The 18,090-nt window shown below is 40.4% G+C and overlaps 1 protein-coding gene across 16 annotated transcripts in view; it reads right to left on the reverse strand.

Annotated features, from left to right (window-relative positions):
• The window catches only part of FGGY (FGGY carbohydrate kinase domain containing), a 484,689-nt gene that overhangs the window by 291,075 nt on the left and 175,524 nt on the right, over positions 1–18,090 (reverse strand). The gene's annotated exons all lie outside the window — the stretch shown is intronic.

The following is an 18,090-nucleotide window of genomic DNA, read 5'->3' on the forward strand; positions in this document are numbered from 1 at the left end:
TAATAATAAACTCATGACTGCCCCTCACCTGAGCTCTCAGGACTATTCATTAATCCTCCAGGTTCTCTCTAGTTACTTTGCTCCTGCACTCCCTACTGAAACCTGGTCTACTCTTCTCAAACTTCTGACTCCTCCAGTTCTCTACCACACTCACAGATGACCAACTCACATCCAACTTCACGGAGAAAATATAAGTCACCTGAAGAAAGCTCCCTCAACTTTCCATTCTGAGCTTACACATCCCCAGGTCTTCACTCTTTTTTTTTTTTTTTATAACAATAGTAGGGTTATATCCCTGCTCTTGTCTAGAAGTCACTGCTTCCTGCCTTCTCCGAAACTCTTAGTGTTCATTCTCCCTTCTCCCTCTGATGTCCCTAACCAGTCACTCACTGCTAGAACCTTCCCATCAGCAAGTAGATCTGCTCAAGCAAACCTCTGCCATTATCAACCAACCGACCAAACCGAAAACTCCATTCACTCTCAGTTACTCCTCCATTAGCAACTGCCCCCATTTCTCTCTTTCCCTCCCAACCAAATTTCTTAAGAATTGCCTAAACATGCTGGCTCTGTTTTCTCAGCTATCATTCTGAGTCTGGCATCTGAATGTCTTGGCTTGAATCCCGATTACCTAGCTGGCCTGTGGCTTGAATTCACACTAGCTAGCTGTGCAACTCTGGGTGATTAAATTTATTTAGACTCAATTTACCTCTCCTGTAAAAAGTGGTGTGGGGGGGTATAAGATGACTACATGCTGCAATATAATAACCCATTTTAAGCACTTGGCATGGTGTCTGGCATTCAGTCATTATTAGCTGTAGCTGCTGTACTAACCATCATTTATTCCTCAACCCTTATCATCTGCCCCCAGTAGTATAATAAAGTCACTTTATCAAATAGACAGTTTTCAGTCCTAATCTCATTTCCTCTCCCAACCTCCGTGGAGGCTGTTCCCTCCCACTTTCAGCTCTCCTGGTCTGATTAGCTCTTGTTCATTACTCTTTAGCCCCCCTTTGCAGGCACATCCTCCTCTACCGAGTCTTTAAGTGCTGCAATTCCTTTGCGCCAAATTCGTTATTCTTTCTGCTAGAGCTTCTCATGCATATCTACAGCTTCAAACATCACCTACACTGATAGCTTCCAAACCTCTACTTCTAACCTTATCTCTTGTTTCAGCACAGACCCAACTGTCTACTCCTTGTCTTCATTTAGATATCTCAGAAGCGGGACTCATGATCTTAACCCTCTTTCCTTTGTTTTAACTCTCCTCTGAAGCCTGTCTTTGTGCATTTCCTAACACTTCTATCAATACATCCATTCATTTACCAAAAATCTACTGAGTACCTACCATGTTCGAGTTTTTTTCTACACATTATTTTGTTTTAGAAAATATTTGAGAGAACTTATAACTAGTAAGCAAAGATAAACAAGGGGGGGGGATTAAAGATGAAATAAATATTAATTAAAGATTAAATAAAGCCAAAGATGGGAACAAAATGAATTGGGATGGGCCTAAATACATACACCAGTGGCTTTAAAACCCACTAAAAATGAGTCTCAGATTTGCTTTAAATTCTCAAGCAGCTAAAGGGGTGAGGAATATCTTGCCAGTGATTCAAGACGATGCCCAGGAGAAACTAAAAGTAATTATTCAGAAAAACTAAGAGAAACTAAAAATAAGTTAAATACTCAGATCAGACAAGATTTTTTTTCTGTGAGGCCTGTGATACAAGGTCTCTGTGTGAGGTCATCCTAATGACCAGGTATTATTTAGGAATTACCTTCTCAGTATGCCAGGTGGGTGAATCCAGGTTTAACAACTTTCTTGATACTAGTCACACAGCTAGGGAATGGCAAGGCCAAGAATTTAAACCCATATATACATACGGCTATCAAACCGTATTTTCTTTACATAACCCCAAAGTGCCTTTTAAAAATAAATGTCCCCGGGCTTTCCTGGTGGTCTAGGGGTTAGCAATCTTCCAGCCTGTGCAGGAGACATGGGTTCGATCCCTGGTCCGGGAAGATCCCACACGCCTTGGAGCACCTAAGCCCGTGTACCACAACTACTGAGTCTAGCTCTAGAGCCTGTGAGCCACGACGACTGAAGTCTGCGTGCCTAGAGCTTGTGCCCCACAATAAGCCAAGCCACCGCCAGGAGAAACCCATGCATTGCAGCTAGAGGGCAGCCCCTGTTCACTGCGACTGGAGAAAGTTCTATGCAGCAACCAAGGCCCAGCATGGCCAAAAATAAGTAAGTAAATAAATCTTTTTAAAACCGTCCCCTACCCAGCATCTCTGAGATGACAGATGTCTACATACAGCGGCCACAACAGTGCAACATATGATATTGCAAAAGCTCTCTATCTTGAAGATCCCCTGGCAGCTCTGCACTTTCAATTTAAAGACAAATCCATAGTCCTTGGTAGAAAAGATTGTGGGGAGGGAAGAATATGATGTATTAATAAAACATTGTAAAATCATTACCTGGTCCCTTAAGTAGCCTCTGAAGTAAGGGCAGTGGGGAAAAAAAATAAAAACACACAAAAAAACTGCAGGAGGTTTTTTCCCTTCCTAATAGATCGTACATTTCAGCAGCTAAAAGGGTATGAAAATTTAACGGAATTTTTAATGTCTTTCTAGGTTTTACGATACCACAAAGCGATCATTTGCGTTCTCCTCGCCACGAGAACAGATGTGTGACAGGGGTGGCAAGGCCGTGACTCACCACCTCCTCCTGCCCGCAGAGTCTGCCTGAGCAGTGGGCAAACTTCTGGGATCAATAGGGTTCAAGGCAAGGCGGTATCTGCCAGCAAACCTTGGAGAAGGCCATTAGTCAACCGGTGACCTGCCAACCTGACCACAGTGGCCTTCTAATGTGGATTCTCAGAAAGGTTAGACCGTGCTGGGAAACTGAAAAGGTCGTGGGTATCTCACCGTCAAAACTCTACAGAACTGGGGTAAGGGGCAGAGCAGAAGAGCTAGGCTGTCAGAGGGAAGGGCCACCTCAGAGGCCAAGGTCATCACCCATCTGCTGCGTGACCGGTAGAAGTTGAGCGGGAGAGGCAGCAGCTGACGTGCTACGTGCAGCGGAGAACGGCAGCCACCAAAAATGGCTGCCCTTCAAGAACACTGAACGGAATGTCCTCTAAATGGATGACAATCGTGGCATGAGCTCAGGTGTCTAATCAGGATCTAGAAGCTAATACCTTTCAGAAAAAGGGAAAAGAAATGCAAAATAGAGCTGTACATTTTAATGTGATTAAAATACATGCCACTTTGCGTCACACTGTCCAGTCCTTCTGGGATTTCAGAGGGACTGAGACAGTTCTAATCATCTAAGAACCACATCCTTATGCCTCTTTTATCTATGTTATTTCAGAGTAAGAGAAGAAGGAACCTCTGAGATGGCAGGCATCTTCTGTAATCTTCTTGAGCAATGTCCTCGAGTTGGCAACAAGAAGGGGCTCTTGTGTCTGGCAGATCTTGATGTGGATCTAGCTCCATGATTTATTAATATTTTGACTTTGGGCAGGTGATTTCACTAGATCACACAACCCTAGACTCTTCAACTGTTTCCCTTTCACTGGGTCAAAAGTATCGCTTTTATCTGGGTCATTTTCCTGTAGATAAACTCATTTTTTTTTTTTTGTCAGTGGCCTTTATAGGCCTAGAATAGGAAACAGGATTTCAGATATAATCTGACCAGAGGGGATCTTGCTATCTTGGTTTGAATAGTGCAGCTGTATAGATGCGGCCGAGCCCCAGGAGGCTCTGCAGACTTGTGGTCAGATATGCCGGCTCTAGAGAAAACCTATCTCTAGCTCCATTACTTACTGCGTGACTGAGCAACTTACTTCTCTGTGCCTTAGTTTACTGATCAGTAAAATAAGTATAAAACAGTACCTACATAGACTGGTTAAGGGAATTAAATAAGTTAATAGATGCAAAGTATCTAGAAGTGACTGGTATGTAATAAATACTCAACAAATATCTACTTGGTTTATTACAACTCTCTAAGAAATTTAGGCTACTACTGAGTTCACATTTATACCACTGAAAAGATAATTTTTCCGTCCTTCTATTTTTTTTATTATAGCATGATTTATATAATATAACATTATATTAGTTTTAGGTGAACAACATAATGATTTAATATTTGTAGATATTACAAAATGATCATCACAATAAATCTAGCTAACTTTGATCACTGTTAGCCTCTGGCAACCACCAATCTGTTTTCTGTTTTGATACACTTGGTTCTATTATTTTTTTAAATTCCACATGTAAATGAGATCCTAAGGTATTTGTCTTTCCCTGACTTATTTCACTTAGCACAATGCCTTCAAGGTCCTTCTATATTGTCACAAATGTTAAGATTTCATTCTTTTTATGGCTGAATAATATTTCATTGTACATACATTCCACATCGTCTTTACCAATTCATCTTTTGGTGAGCACTGAGGTGGTTACTTTAGTATCTTGGATATTATACCTAATGCTGCAATTAACATGGAGATACATACACCTTCTCAAGTTAGTGTTTTCATTTTCTTCAGATGAATAGCCAGAAGTGGAATACTGCATCAACTGGTAGTTTCATTTTTTACTTTTTTAGAAACCTTCATAATGTTTTCCATAGTGGCTGTACCAACTCATAGTCTTACCAACCATCATAAATGTTCTCTTCTCTCCATATCCTCACCAACACTTAGTTATTTATTGTCATTTTGATAATAGCCATCCAGGAGTTAAGATAGTATTTCATTGTGGTTTTGATCTGCATTTCGCTGATGATTAGAGATGTTGAGCATCTATTCATTTACCTACTGGCCATCTGTATGTCTTTTTGGAAAAAAAAAAATGTCTATTCATATCTTCTGTCATTCTTTCCTTGTATTTTTTAATGAAAAGACATGACTATAAACCCTTGATAAAAATTCACCTTGGTAAGTTTAGACTACCTTCTAGTCCACTGATGTTTAAACTATTTTTGGATTATGTTGTTCAATGTATTAATTATGGTTCTTTGTTTTCTATCATTTGTATTTTTATTCAGCAAGTCTCTTGCGTATTCATCTAAGTTGTTGATTGAAAATATTGACAAGGGCAAGTCAGAATGCAATGCTGTGTATCATACCAGCAGGGACACACAGGTTGAGATTTGGTCCATTACAGTCTTTGAGACACTTCCTTGTACATTTGGGAATCCATTTATGGACACATTTATTTCAAATATCTCTTTTCATTATCAGAAAATTTTTAAAATTCTCAAAAATGTGTTGAATGCAGGATACTTTTCTTCTATGCCATTTTATTGATCTATCATGTTCTCAAAATTCTAAATAATAACTCATTTATTTATTCAATAACAATTAATGAACAGCATTCTGTCAATAAACAGACAAATAAATTCAATAACAAGGTAATTTTATACAGTGACAAGTGCTGAGAAGAAAATACAACAAAGAAACAGAATATGGGTAGAGCAGAGGTGCTAGTGCGGGTGGGAAAGGAAGACTCTTCTTTAATGACATTTGAGCTGAGACCTGAAAAGAAAGAGATGGCCCTGCATATATTTTAAGAAAGACCGAGCCAGAGAGAAGTCAGAGATAATGAATACGAAATATATACTGGAAATCTTTGAGGATAGAAAGCAGTTTACTATGGTTGAATGGTGACTATGGGGGTCATGGTAAGCAATACAAAACACAGAGAGGGAGATATCACATGTGACCTTGTAGAGCATGGCAACGGATTTAGATTTTTTTTTTTTTCCCCTACTGTAATGAAAAGCCATTGGCTGGGAAGAATTTAGGCAGGAGAGTAACATGATCTAATTTATATTTTTAAAATAATATTCTGGCTGCCGTGTAGAAAACAGATTATCAGAGGGAAGAACATTATCAAGGAAACCAATGAAGAGGCTGGGACACTAACCTAGCAACAGATGAAAGTACTATGAACTGGGAAGAGGGTAAAACTTCTCGATTTTTCCATAACAATGGAAGAGGGTAAGAATAGCCTACTTCTGGGTTCCTTTTGGAGTCAAACAGAAAGGACTTGATGAATTGAAGGTAAAGTGTGAGTGAAAAAGAAGCATGAAGAATGACTTCTAGGTTTGGGTCCTGACCAACTGGAAAGTTGTGGTACCTTTTACTGAGATGGAGATACCCAAAGGAACAGCATGCTGTATGGCTGGGCCACGTAAGGAAATTAAGAGTTCTGTGTTGGAATTAATCTTCCCCATGCATCTATCCCCCTATTAAACGTTTATTTTGTGGTGATGCTAGGACACAGAGAGGAGACAAGGAGTCTTAAAAGAGAGTCTACAAGAAGATACAAAAGCGGACAGACAAGATGTAAGCACCAGGTGCTACCGGAGCTTAGTTTATGTACCAACCTCCAGACAGGGAGAGTGTTACTGAGAAAAGAATTTCAAGAACAGATAACACCTAAGGCCAGGGTAGCAGGACTTCTTCACAGTGAACCCGGGTTACCTCCTAATGACATTCTCTTTCACAATTATAGACTTAACAACCAAAAGCAAGGTATCTTATATCATTAATATAAAGGACACAGATCAATAGTTTTGAGGGACTAAACTTTTGGAAAATTGGGATAAAGTACGACTATCTCCTACCTCTAGGCAGCAATTCAGTTTTATTCCCAGGGGCTCCAAGATCACATCTAAAACTTATTTTCTTCATTGTGAATGCCCAGCTGGACATAAAATTGACTGAGACGGTCAAAATGCTGTCTAAGGTTTTATTTTCTCTCAGGTACACTTGGTTTGAATGAAGCTAGTTCTCTGGAATAATGATTTCAGCACCTTGCGTGCTATAGATTTCCAAGTTTCTCAGCTCAGGTCACAGTAGACTCATTTCACCATGCTCCTTCCTGCCACAGAGTCATTCAAATGCTGTCACCTCTGCCTGAAACACTGTTCCCATGCCTATTCACAGTGTTAATGCACATTAAGTTATATAAACAGCACTTTCTCAAATATTTCCTAGCTTCTCTGACAAGTTCATAGTCTCTCTTATATTCTTGAAGCCCCTTTCCCCATTCTTTGTAGCATTTACCTCAGTGGCAGTTTTGGGATGGGTTGTTAATGCTCTCTGCACTAGTCTGAACCCTCTAGGAAGACAGAAATCCAGTTGGCTTTGGTTCACCATTATTCTTCTGCATGGAACACAATGCTTAGTACTGTTAAGCTGACGAACAAAAGCAAAGAAGAAAAATAAAAGTCTTTCCTCTCTTTTTATATGCTGTTATTAGTATTACCATGTTTTTGTGTCCCATTAGCCCAACCTTCTTAGTTTCCTTTCTCGTGAATAAAATTACCAGAAGTCCTTTTTAGTTATTGATAGGATTTGGCATTAGGGCAGCCCACTGTTAGTTCTACTATATTTTATGGAGTATTGAAATTTGTGTTGGTTAACTTAGCTACTGGTTGCCAGGGTCTTAACAGATGTCACAACACACACACAAATCCACTCCCTCATAAGGACAATGCAAGGTAGGTATTCCTATACATGTTTAATAGATGAAGAAACTGAGTCTCAGAGAGGTTGAGTGACATACCCAAGGTTACACAGCCAAGTGGTAATTCTGGGATTTGATCCCTGGTCCTTCTAACTTGAAAGCTTGTGATTTCTGGTTCTCCCAAATGTAAACTTTTTTTTCCAGAGGGGAAAAATATAATGGGAAATATAAATGTGATTGTATACGATTAAAAAAAAAAACTCTTCTAAAGTTGTAAAGCATAGTAGGAACACTAGTCACTGAGTTTCCCAGTTAATTATTACCAATGCACCCTGTATTTTTTTATTTGCCTGTGGCTATGTGCTGTTTTGCTCATCAAAAAAACCAAAAGTTGCCAGTTATGGGACTGAAGGAAAACATATAATTCAAATCAAGGTAACCTCTTAAAGAGACTTCGCAGTTGGCACAGTGGTAAAGAATCTGACTATCAATGCAGGAGGTGCAAGAGACATGGGTTCAATCCCTGGGTTGGGAAGATCCCCTGGAGTAGGAAATGGCAACCCACTCAAATGTTCTTGCCTGGAAAATTCCATGGACAGAGGAACCTGGGGGGCTACCATCCATGGAGTCACAAAGAGTTGGACCCAACTGAGCATATAGATGTGAATACACACACACACACACACACACCCTCTTATAGAGTTAAGAATGTGATTATGATTTAGAAGCAGACATCTGCTTAGTCTATTATATCCAACTTGGGGAAAAAAAGCTGTGGGAACCCAAAGGTGAAGCTCAGAAAAAGATATTCCCCAAATTTATAAGTTGGTAATAATTATACGGGATTGTTTAAGAGGAATGGGTCTTGGAAGACATGATCTGTCACTTAGAGAACAGTTTGTGTTCAGAACAGACAGCTGTTAAGATATCAATAACTAATATTTTCTGAAGACACAGGATGTGTTAGGAACTATACCTGCAATATTTCCTTTAATCCTCATAATATACCAATTAAGGCTCAGAAAAATCAACCACTTCATGCAAAAACACATATGATCAGGCCAGAACTAAACTCAGGCATCTGAGTCTGGTGACCACATTTTTAAACATTAAAATTTGTAGTTGTTCAGTTTAACTCCATGGACTATAACCTTCCAGGCTCCTCTGTCCATGGGATTTCCATTTCCTTCTCCGGGTATCTTCCTGAACCAGGGATTGAACCCGTCTCCTGCATTGGCATGCAGATTCTTCACCAGTGAGCCACCAGGGGGGCCTTAAACTTTAAAACTGGCAATGACTAATATATTACTTATTTTATTTGTATTAGTCACTTGAAAGCTTGTTTGATACGGTCCAAGATCCAACCATCTCCAGCTGTTTTGGGCAAAGCAGTTTTTGCATCTTCAAGATTGAACACTGGACAATGGTTGGGTTCACCTATGTAGGTCTTTCCCTCAGTGACATTCTTCTAGAGCTTACCCCCTTTTCAAGTGACAGTATCCAGATTGGCTAAATGACCAAAATCCGTTGAAAAATGTCAAGGAGGAAAGTTGACGTAAAGTAGTGAAATGGGACTGGGGGGTTAGAAGACCTGGTTTCTGATGTCAGCTCTGTCACTAAGATGCTGCAAGATGAAAGAAGTTCACCCCGACTCCCCAAGTGTTGGTATTTCATCTATAAAATGAGGGCATTAGAGCAAAATCTTCAAGATCTCTTTTGGCTCTGGTATTAACTGGTTGTGCCGTGGTAAAGAGAAGCTGGAGTTTGACCTCACTTGTGGGAGGCTCCCAATTATTTTCCAGATGCCATGCTGAAAAGAGGAGCAGTTCCATGAAACCTTATATAGAGCAAAACCTCTGACAGTCATTATCTTACAACCTGATGTGGTCATCACTGTTCCCTTACCCTTCTGGCTCTGCAGGGCTATTCCTGGAAGCACCAGCAGCTGAAACAGTACTTCTGGGAATCTGAGGGCGCTGAAGAGTGGGGAACGTGGTTACTTCTTTCAGGCCCACTGAAAGGAAACAAGGAGTGTCCAGGGAGTGAAGACTGTTGTCCTCTAGTTGCCAAGGCACACTTACAAATGATAACAGATGACATGTCTACAGGCTTTGTAAATCACATTGTCCTCTGATCTGATATCTCATTTAAGCTTCTCAACAAACTTTATGGAAGGGAAGGTAGGTAATGGGTACTATATGTGACTGAAGGAAAGAAATGGGCTTGGGAAACATACACACACACGTATACACACACACAATATTTCTCAGCTTCATAGCAGCTACAAAACTCCTAAAACTCCTTCACTTTTATCTACTTTATTTATAGCACTGGCAGGAATAATTATTGGAACCATCTCTTGAAAGCAGTGAAGCCAATTTTTTGACACTGAGTCTCTTACCAGTGGCCCCACATTCAAGAAAGGATAGAAAGGTCATTAGAAGTTAAACCCAGTCCCCTCTCCTATCCCATCCTCTGCCACTCATCCCCACCCCACGCCAAGTCCACTGCTCCAGCAACACCCAATCATTCACTGACATTCTTCTGTATCTTCATGCCTTTGCTTGTTTCTTCATGCTGTTTCTTCCACTTCCCAAGTTATTTTCCCTTTTTTCTTGGTAAAATACTACTCATATTCTTTCAGACACATCTCAGATGCCATCTCATGTGAAGACTTCTTTGATACAACCTCTAGTTATTGGTGACTTCCTGCTCTGCTTGCCCAAGTAATTTGTACCTCTCAAAATTGTTGAAAAACACAAAAAACATTGAGAATGTTAATTCAACTATCTCCATTCCTCACCCCATAGATGTGCGATCTTCAAGGGATGGACCATGATGAATCCAATTTTTTTATCCCTGGTGCTTAGCCCAGCACCTAGCACATAGGAGACACTCAGCAGTATGGCTAGAGGGATGGATGCATGACTGGATAGGTCACTAACTGACAGGAAGACCTCTAGGTCATTCTCCATCAGGAAGAAGTTTAATTTTAAAGGGTAAAGTAAGATACTGTGATACTCAAAGGATATGTTATCACCTCAAGTCCTGGAAACACCTTGTTCTGGCACTTGGACAAGAATGAAAAAGATGATAAGAGTAGAATGGATAAGACCAAAGACTCATGGTCAAGGGCAAAGGCTAGTCCAGAGCACCCACAGGGATGGTCTCCCTCAGGACAAGGAAGAGATAGTACAACAGGCCCTACAGAGCCTAGAAAACATTGCAATTACCTGTGGCCAATGGCTTCTCCAGACCTCCCAATGTAAATTACCAAAAACAGCACTGACATCTTGTGATACCAAGATGGTGCAACAAGCAGTTCAGCAAAGCTTGAAATGACAAACAAGTCTCACATTCTAAGGAACAAATGGATAAATCCTTGTAAACATGTCTAGTTTTATTGGGCAAATTCAGAACACTGAGTATACACAGATAAAAGGTCTTTATAATATCCATAGCTATGGATGACATTGCTAGACTCAGGCTCCCAACATTGTTCCTGATGAATACTCCTGGTGAAAACCCCTTGGGTATGTTTCCACAATGGGATTTCCTCTTCTTTCCCTAAGGATGTGGTAGAATTAGCAGAAACACTCCCACTTCCTAGTTCTATACTCCTATTTAATCCTAGGAAAAGGAACTGCCTAACTGATTCATGAGACTTGGGGGAAAAAACTAACATCCATGGGGTCATTTTAATGAGGAAGTAGAACCACGGCCTTGAAAGGGGTCAGTGCAGGTGTGGCATGAGTCTCTCTTCTTGAACCACCTCCAGGCCAGTGGGCCCTTGGAGTCTGAGTTGGAATTTAGCAGATCAAACAGTACATCAGGTGCTGAAACAAGTCCAGCCAGATGTCTTGTCTCTTTGTCCCAGCTCCTGGGCCTGCCAGTGCCATGCTGTTTCCAGGGCCTAGACAGGTCCAGAAAAGAGGGTAAGAGTCCCTCCGTGGTCTTTAATTTAGTCTAACCAAAATCAAAACAACACTTTGCTTCAGGTGTCTCTGTGAAATATTCTCAACTGGTTAGACTCTGGGGCAGAACGCTGGTGAATACTGGCAGATCTTTGTCCCCAACATGTACACATCATTAGTCAAATCCTTAAGCTATACTTTTAAGCCTAAAGGACAAAAATATCTAAAATGCAGCTTCAGTTAACTGCAGGATTTATGTTACTCTATGAGAAAAGTGGTATTCTCAGGGATTCCCTGGTGGCTCAGGGGTAAAGAATTTGTCTTGCAATGCAAGAGCTATCGGTTCAATCCCTGGTCCAGGAAGATCCCACACACTGAAGAGCAACAAACCTGTGTACCACAGCTACTGAGCCTGTGCTCTAGAGCCCGCCTGCCACAACTACTGAAACCCCCAGCTTTATAGCTCAGGCTCTGCAGCAAGACAAGCCACCACAATGAGAAACCTGTGCACTGAAACTAGAGAGGAGCCCCCACTTGTCATAACTAGAGAAAAAGCCCGTGCAGCAGTGAAGACCCGCCATAGCCCCAAATAAACAAACGAATAAACTTTGAAAGAGTGACATTCCCAGTCTCTCGAAACTAAGTTATGCACGTTGCTTTGGGGCTTTTTTCTGAAGGAGTCTAATATTTCCTCTCAGGAAAGTCTCTGACAGACTTGCTGTAGGAATGAGCTCTCATTCAGGTCGGGGGTCTGTCTTCCACAGGAGTCCCTGTGTAAGTGACAAACGGGTGAGTGAAAAAAGGACTATAAACACTGGATTTATGAAACAAAATCATTGTCTATCATCTAACACTATCATTTAATTCAAAAGGAGGTACAGAGTCCATTAACTGTTAGGTTAATTGTTCCCAACTAGTAGGAGCAATTGAAGCCAAAGAGGGGCTTATTTATCAAATCCTTTGTTCAAACACATATTTACTCATTCAAGTACATATTTCATCAGTATGTACTAAGTGGCAGATAAAGGGCCCAGTGTCCACTGCCTAGAACACGGTCTCATAAAGGGAGAGGAAACAAGATAAAAAAGGCAGCTTCCCTCCTCTTAAGAAATGGTCCTCTTTACATCTGCTTCATCATCATTTCTGTCTCTCATGTAACAGTTGATAACTCCTCCTACTTGCATTTTAAGTTTCTCTGTTGTCTGGCTTCCCTGACCCCACAAAACAAGTGATCTATAAGCTAACATACTGTACCCTTTTAGGCATTACAAGGCTCTGTCTGTAATGCAAATTATCACTCTATAATTCAGCCATGCTATACACATTCATAAAATGGCCTGCCCCAATAACACAATGAAACACTTTTTCCCAGGAAGATAAAAAGCAACTGGGACCTGCTGAAAGAGAGCCTGGATAATCAACTAGAACAGGTAGGATGCTACTTCTCTTCCTAAGGGTCCTTCTTCCCTGTTGATTTCTTCCTTCCTATTTGCTTTTGATAGATGTTTAGGATCAGATAGGTAACAAGGCAATGGTTCACACAGAAGGGAAGTTCAAAATCTATTGACACAGATCATTTTATTGGACTACGGGTATGTAATTCCCTACAAAATGCTGGGCTTGAGGTCTCTCTATCAATTCTGAACATGAAATCAACTAGTATAGTTTTAACTCTCCAAAAAAATGTCTACTATATTCTGATTCACAAAACTTTTTTTTCCCCTATTTTGTATAATGTTCCCAAACCAAACCACCCAAACATCTCCCTGAAGGAAAGCATTAAGTAGTTAACATTTTATCTTTGGAAATTTGAAAGTAGTTACTTAAAACATTGTAAATTTCTTCCCTTGTCCTTGAAATGCAGCATATAAATATTGCATTTGATCCTTAACTTACATTTCATAAATAATTTATTTCAAAAATATCCCTCCATAAGACTATCAGCTGCTGAGGTGTTCAGTTTTCGGGGAAAGCATTTATTTACTGCGTGAGCCCAGGAAGGCTGGTACAGACTTGGCTAAAAGCTCCACACGGAACGAATTATGGCAATTATATTAATGGTCAAATCCATGATGTGCTGTTCAAATCTGTTAAAAGGTTTTGCACTGTATTGCCCACGTCTGATGGGCAATGAGTCCACCAGAAATGCTTAACACTTCATAGGGAGGCTTCCAAGATACATTTCTCATAGTTCCAAGAATTGCGACAGACTGTCTGGAGGTAACTTCCAGAGGAGTCTCTGAAAGTCACAACTGGGAGTGCATATTTATCTCTTTAACATCGTCCACTTCTGGTTCAGACTGAAACTACAAGCTCAAGTCACCAGAAATGAAAATCAAAGGAAACATCACACAATTAATTTTGATGAATGGGTAAGTTTTAATTCACATATGGTAATATTCTGGTTAATGATATGTCTCCTTATGACATCCATTAAAAATCCATTAACTTAACAGGCAAAATCTAATAAAGTTACTCTGGAAATTTTCTGTGAGGTTAACATTATAGACTTTTAATGAATATTTCCTGTAGGTATTGCTCTATTAGCAGAGCTAATATACTTATAAAACATGGATCTTGTGCTTGGGGGGGTTGGGAGAGGAGCACAAAAAGATGAAAATAATCAGAAAATCAGAGTTGAGGTTGGACCCAAATCACCTAAAATCCTGCTAAAATTAGTAAAGAGCACTAGAGCTTTTAGAAGTGAAAACTGGATATCCCAGTACCAGCCACCCCAGTCATTCATTTATCCTTATCCACTTACTAATCAAAGAGTAATTTAGCTGCTAAAATGTGCCATGTCTTGTGCTAGGACCATAACAGAAAGGTAAACAAGTGAAAATTCACAGGTCAAGAACCTTACAGTCTACAGTAAAATGAAGACATCTAACAGGTAATCAATGTATATTATAATAAAGCTGCATTCAACACACCGTGGAAATATTCAGGGACAAACAACTAAATCTCAGGGAAAGGGTGGACAAATAAATTTTAAAAATCACTGAAACAATGAAACAACTGAAGTTGAAATTTGTGTTCCAGTAAACTATTAGCTCTTCTAGGCTATACCACAGAGCAAGTTTTAATTCTGGACATCACTTATTGATTCTGCATGTGGTTACAGAAAGTTCCTTCTCTCTCTGATTCTCATCTAAAAACAAAGTAACTGTACACTTTTGCCACTGGTTGTGAAAATTACTTGCAACAAGGTACTTAAAACCACATAGAAATGTGCTTGAAATACAGAAGGGGAAGGAGGTTTAGCATTTATTTATTGCCTACTATAGACCCCAATCAATATTATTTGGAAGTCAATACAGTGTCATGGTTAAGGCAGGATTTGGAATCCTCCAAACATAGGTTTGAATTCTGCCTCTACCATTTGCAAACTGTGCAACCAAAGGCTAGACACCCTTCCTTTTTCTGAACCTTGACTGCTTCAGCTGTAGAACAAGATAACTAAAAATAACTTTGTTATGCTGTTTGGAGAATTTTGAAAGATAATGGTTGTAATGCAATAGTACTATGTCTCAGAAACAATACACTATTACTTTTAATTCTACCATTAACTATATCTTTCATAGACAAGACTATAGAGATAAAAAAGCATTATGAGACTTGTATAAGTTCATACAATTAATGCTAAAACTAAAACTACCCTTGCTCCCAGTTTCATGTTTTAGATCCAACTTTCCTGCAGTCCTCAATTAGATGACAACAGTCCTGCCCCTGGGACCCAGTCTTGATGATTCTCCTTCAAGGCAGGGAACTTATGGGGTACCTCCAGAACATCAGACTGGAGACTTAAAACTTAGGGGCCCCTCCTTTAGCACCAATGACCAATGAACTAGTACCCTGGGGTTGAAGGCTACATTGTGTACCCAAGATTCATATGCTAAAGGTCTAGCCTCCAATGTATTTGGAGATTAGAGTTGATTAGGAGGTACTCATCTTACACACGAGCAAAGTAATGCTCAAAATTCTTCAAGCGAGGCTTCAACAGTACATGAATCAAGAACTTCCAGACACTCAAGTTGGACTTAGGAAAGGCAAAGGAACCAAAGATCAAATTGCCAACATACACCGGATCATTGACAAAGCAACAGAGATCCAGAAAAATGCCTATTTCTGCTTTATCGACCACACCAAAGCGTCTGACTGTGGGGATTACAAGAAACTGTGGAAAATTCTTCAAGAGATGGGAATACCGGACCACCTTACCTGCCTCCTAAGAAGTGTGTATGCAGGTCAAGAACCAACAATTAGAACCAGACAAGGACATGGTTTGAGCTTGGGAAAGGAATATGTCAAGACTGTATATTGTCACCCTGCCTATTTAACTTATATGCAGAGTACATCATGAGAAATGCCAGACTGGATGAAGCACAAGCTGGAATCAAGACTGCAGGAAGAAATATCAATAACCTCAGATACGAAGATGATACCACCCTTATGGCAGAATGCAAAGAGGAACTAAAGAGCCTTTTGATGAAAGTAAAAGAAGAGAGTGAAAAAGTTGGCTTAAAACTCAACATTTAAAAAACTAAGATCATGGCATCTGATCCCATCACTTCAGGGCAAATAGATGAGGAAACAATGGAAACAGTGACAGACTTTATTTTCTTGGGCTCCAAAATCACTACAGATGGTGACTGCAGCCATGAAATTAAAAGACGCTTGCTCTTGGGAAGAAAAGTTATGACCAACCTAGATAGCATATTAAAAAGCAGAGACATTACTTTGCCAACAAAGGTCCATCTAGTCAAAGCTGTGGTTTTTTCCAGTAGTCATGTATGGATTTGAGAGTTGGACCAGAAAGAAAGCTGAGTGCCGAAGAATTAATGCTTTTGATCTGTGGTGTTGGGGAAGACTCTTGAGAGTCCCTTGGACTGCAAAGAGATCAAACCAGTAAATCCTAAAGGAAATCAGTCCTGAATATTCATTGGAGGGACCGATGCTGAAGCTGAAGCTCCAGTACTTTGACCACCTGATGCAAAGAACTGACTCATTGGAAAAGACCCTGATGCTAGGAAAGATTGAAGGCAGAAGGATAAGGGGATAAGAGAAGATGAAACGGTTGGTTGGATGGCATCACTGACTCGATGGACATGAGTTTGAGCAATCTCCAGGAGCTGGTGATGGACAGGGAAGCCTGATGTACTGCTGTCCATGGGGGTCACAGAGTCAGACATGACTGAACAACTAAACTGAACTGAACTTCCCAGTCCATTTCAATTCAATCAACTATGCTTATATTGTACACATTCTGTCAGTAGATATTTATCAACATCTTCTATGCCAAGATACTCAAGGGTAAGGCAGATACAGTCCCTGCCCTCCAGAAGCTTTTGGTTTAGTATCATTTTTCTGTCTGGCTGCCTGGCTCCAAGTGGTGTGAATATCCAGAATTTTAAGGTACTACATGCCTTAAAGTATTAACACTTTTCATACCCTGTGAATTATATCCTCTCATCAGCCGAGAGTCTATCACACTCAGACTCTAATCTCTCTAAGTATGGACTATGGATGTTTGTTTCAATGAAGCTCAAACTGGCTTTAGATGCTAAATATCGGACCTCTGCCTAACCCTGCTGGAGGTCAGTTATACAGCCACATCAGTCCCCTCAAGTCTCAAACAGCCCAAGGAGGACGTCTGCTTTGTTAGGAAAGTATAGAGTTAGAGACCGCGGTCCTAATAATGACCCTACAAGAGCAAATAGAAGAACTGAATCTCAGTTTTTCCATCTGAAAATTGGGAACACCTAGACGAATAGGTTTGTGAGGGCCAAATGAGATAAATGAATTGATCGCCTACCAAACCACCAACCAAAGGACTTAGAATGCCACTAATGACTAATGATCGCTGGTTTGCTTTCTTCTTCTCTTCCTCTGGTCCCAAGCTCCTGCCCGTCTCCGCAAGCTCCAATCCTACAGTGGTTTCAGTTGAGCTACAGAAAGTCCAGAAGGGTTCTTTTGCATGCTACCCTGGCTCTGTTCTCTCCCTAGATTTAGCTATGACTAGTTGAGCAGACCACGCTCAGCTGAGCTATGATGTCTACAGCATAGCAGCTACAGATGCTACTTGGATCTTTCACATTTCTGTCCTTGTATTCTCGAAATGCGTCGACAGTAGTCATGAGCACTCCACCAGAGAAAAGTTGGACTGAAATAATCTACTATGTGACTCAGTTATCAAGGGCAGTTGAAACAGCAGCAGACACTACTAATTGTTCACCCATATTTCACAGCACAGCTCTCAATTTCTGGTCTGTCACATGGATGGCCCCAAGGCTGCCTGACCAATTATCACATTTCCCAGCCACCCCTGCAGCCTAGTGGGGCTTTGTTAAGAAGCGCTGGTGTACAGAATGTGATCAGAAATGAAATGGTCCACTTCTCTGTTATGCTTCCACCAAAGGAATGCGGATGGATTCCTCTGGTCCTTTTCTTTCTTCCCAATCACTAGCTGGGAACTGATGAGAACTGAAGAAGCAATTTGGACCCAAACTTGGAGGTCATGTTATAAGAAAGCAGAGCTGCCTGATAATCACTTATTTCGGTTCTAATACATAAGAGGGAAATACTCTGCCATCCTGTTTAATTCACAGTACTTGAAAATTGTCTTGTTCCAATCTCCTAGCCGACACACTAAACAATACAGAAGTATTTTCTTTAATCAGGTGGAGTATCT

The sequence above is a fragment of the Odocoileus virginianus genome, chromosome 5 (genome assembly GCF_023699985.2).
Source record: "Odocoileus virginianus isolate 20LAN1187 ecotype Illinois chromosome 5, Ovbor_1.2, whole genome shotgun sequence".
Classification (NCBI taxonomy): domain Eukaryota; kingdom Metazoa; phylum Chordata; class Mammalia; order Artiodactyla; family Cervidae; genus Odocoileus; species Odocoileus virginianus.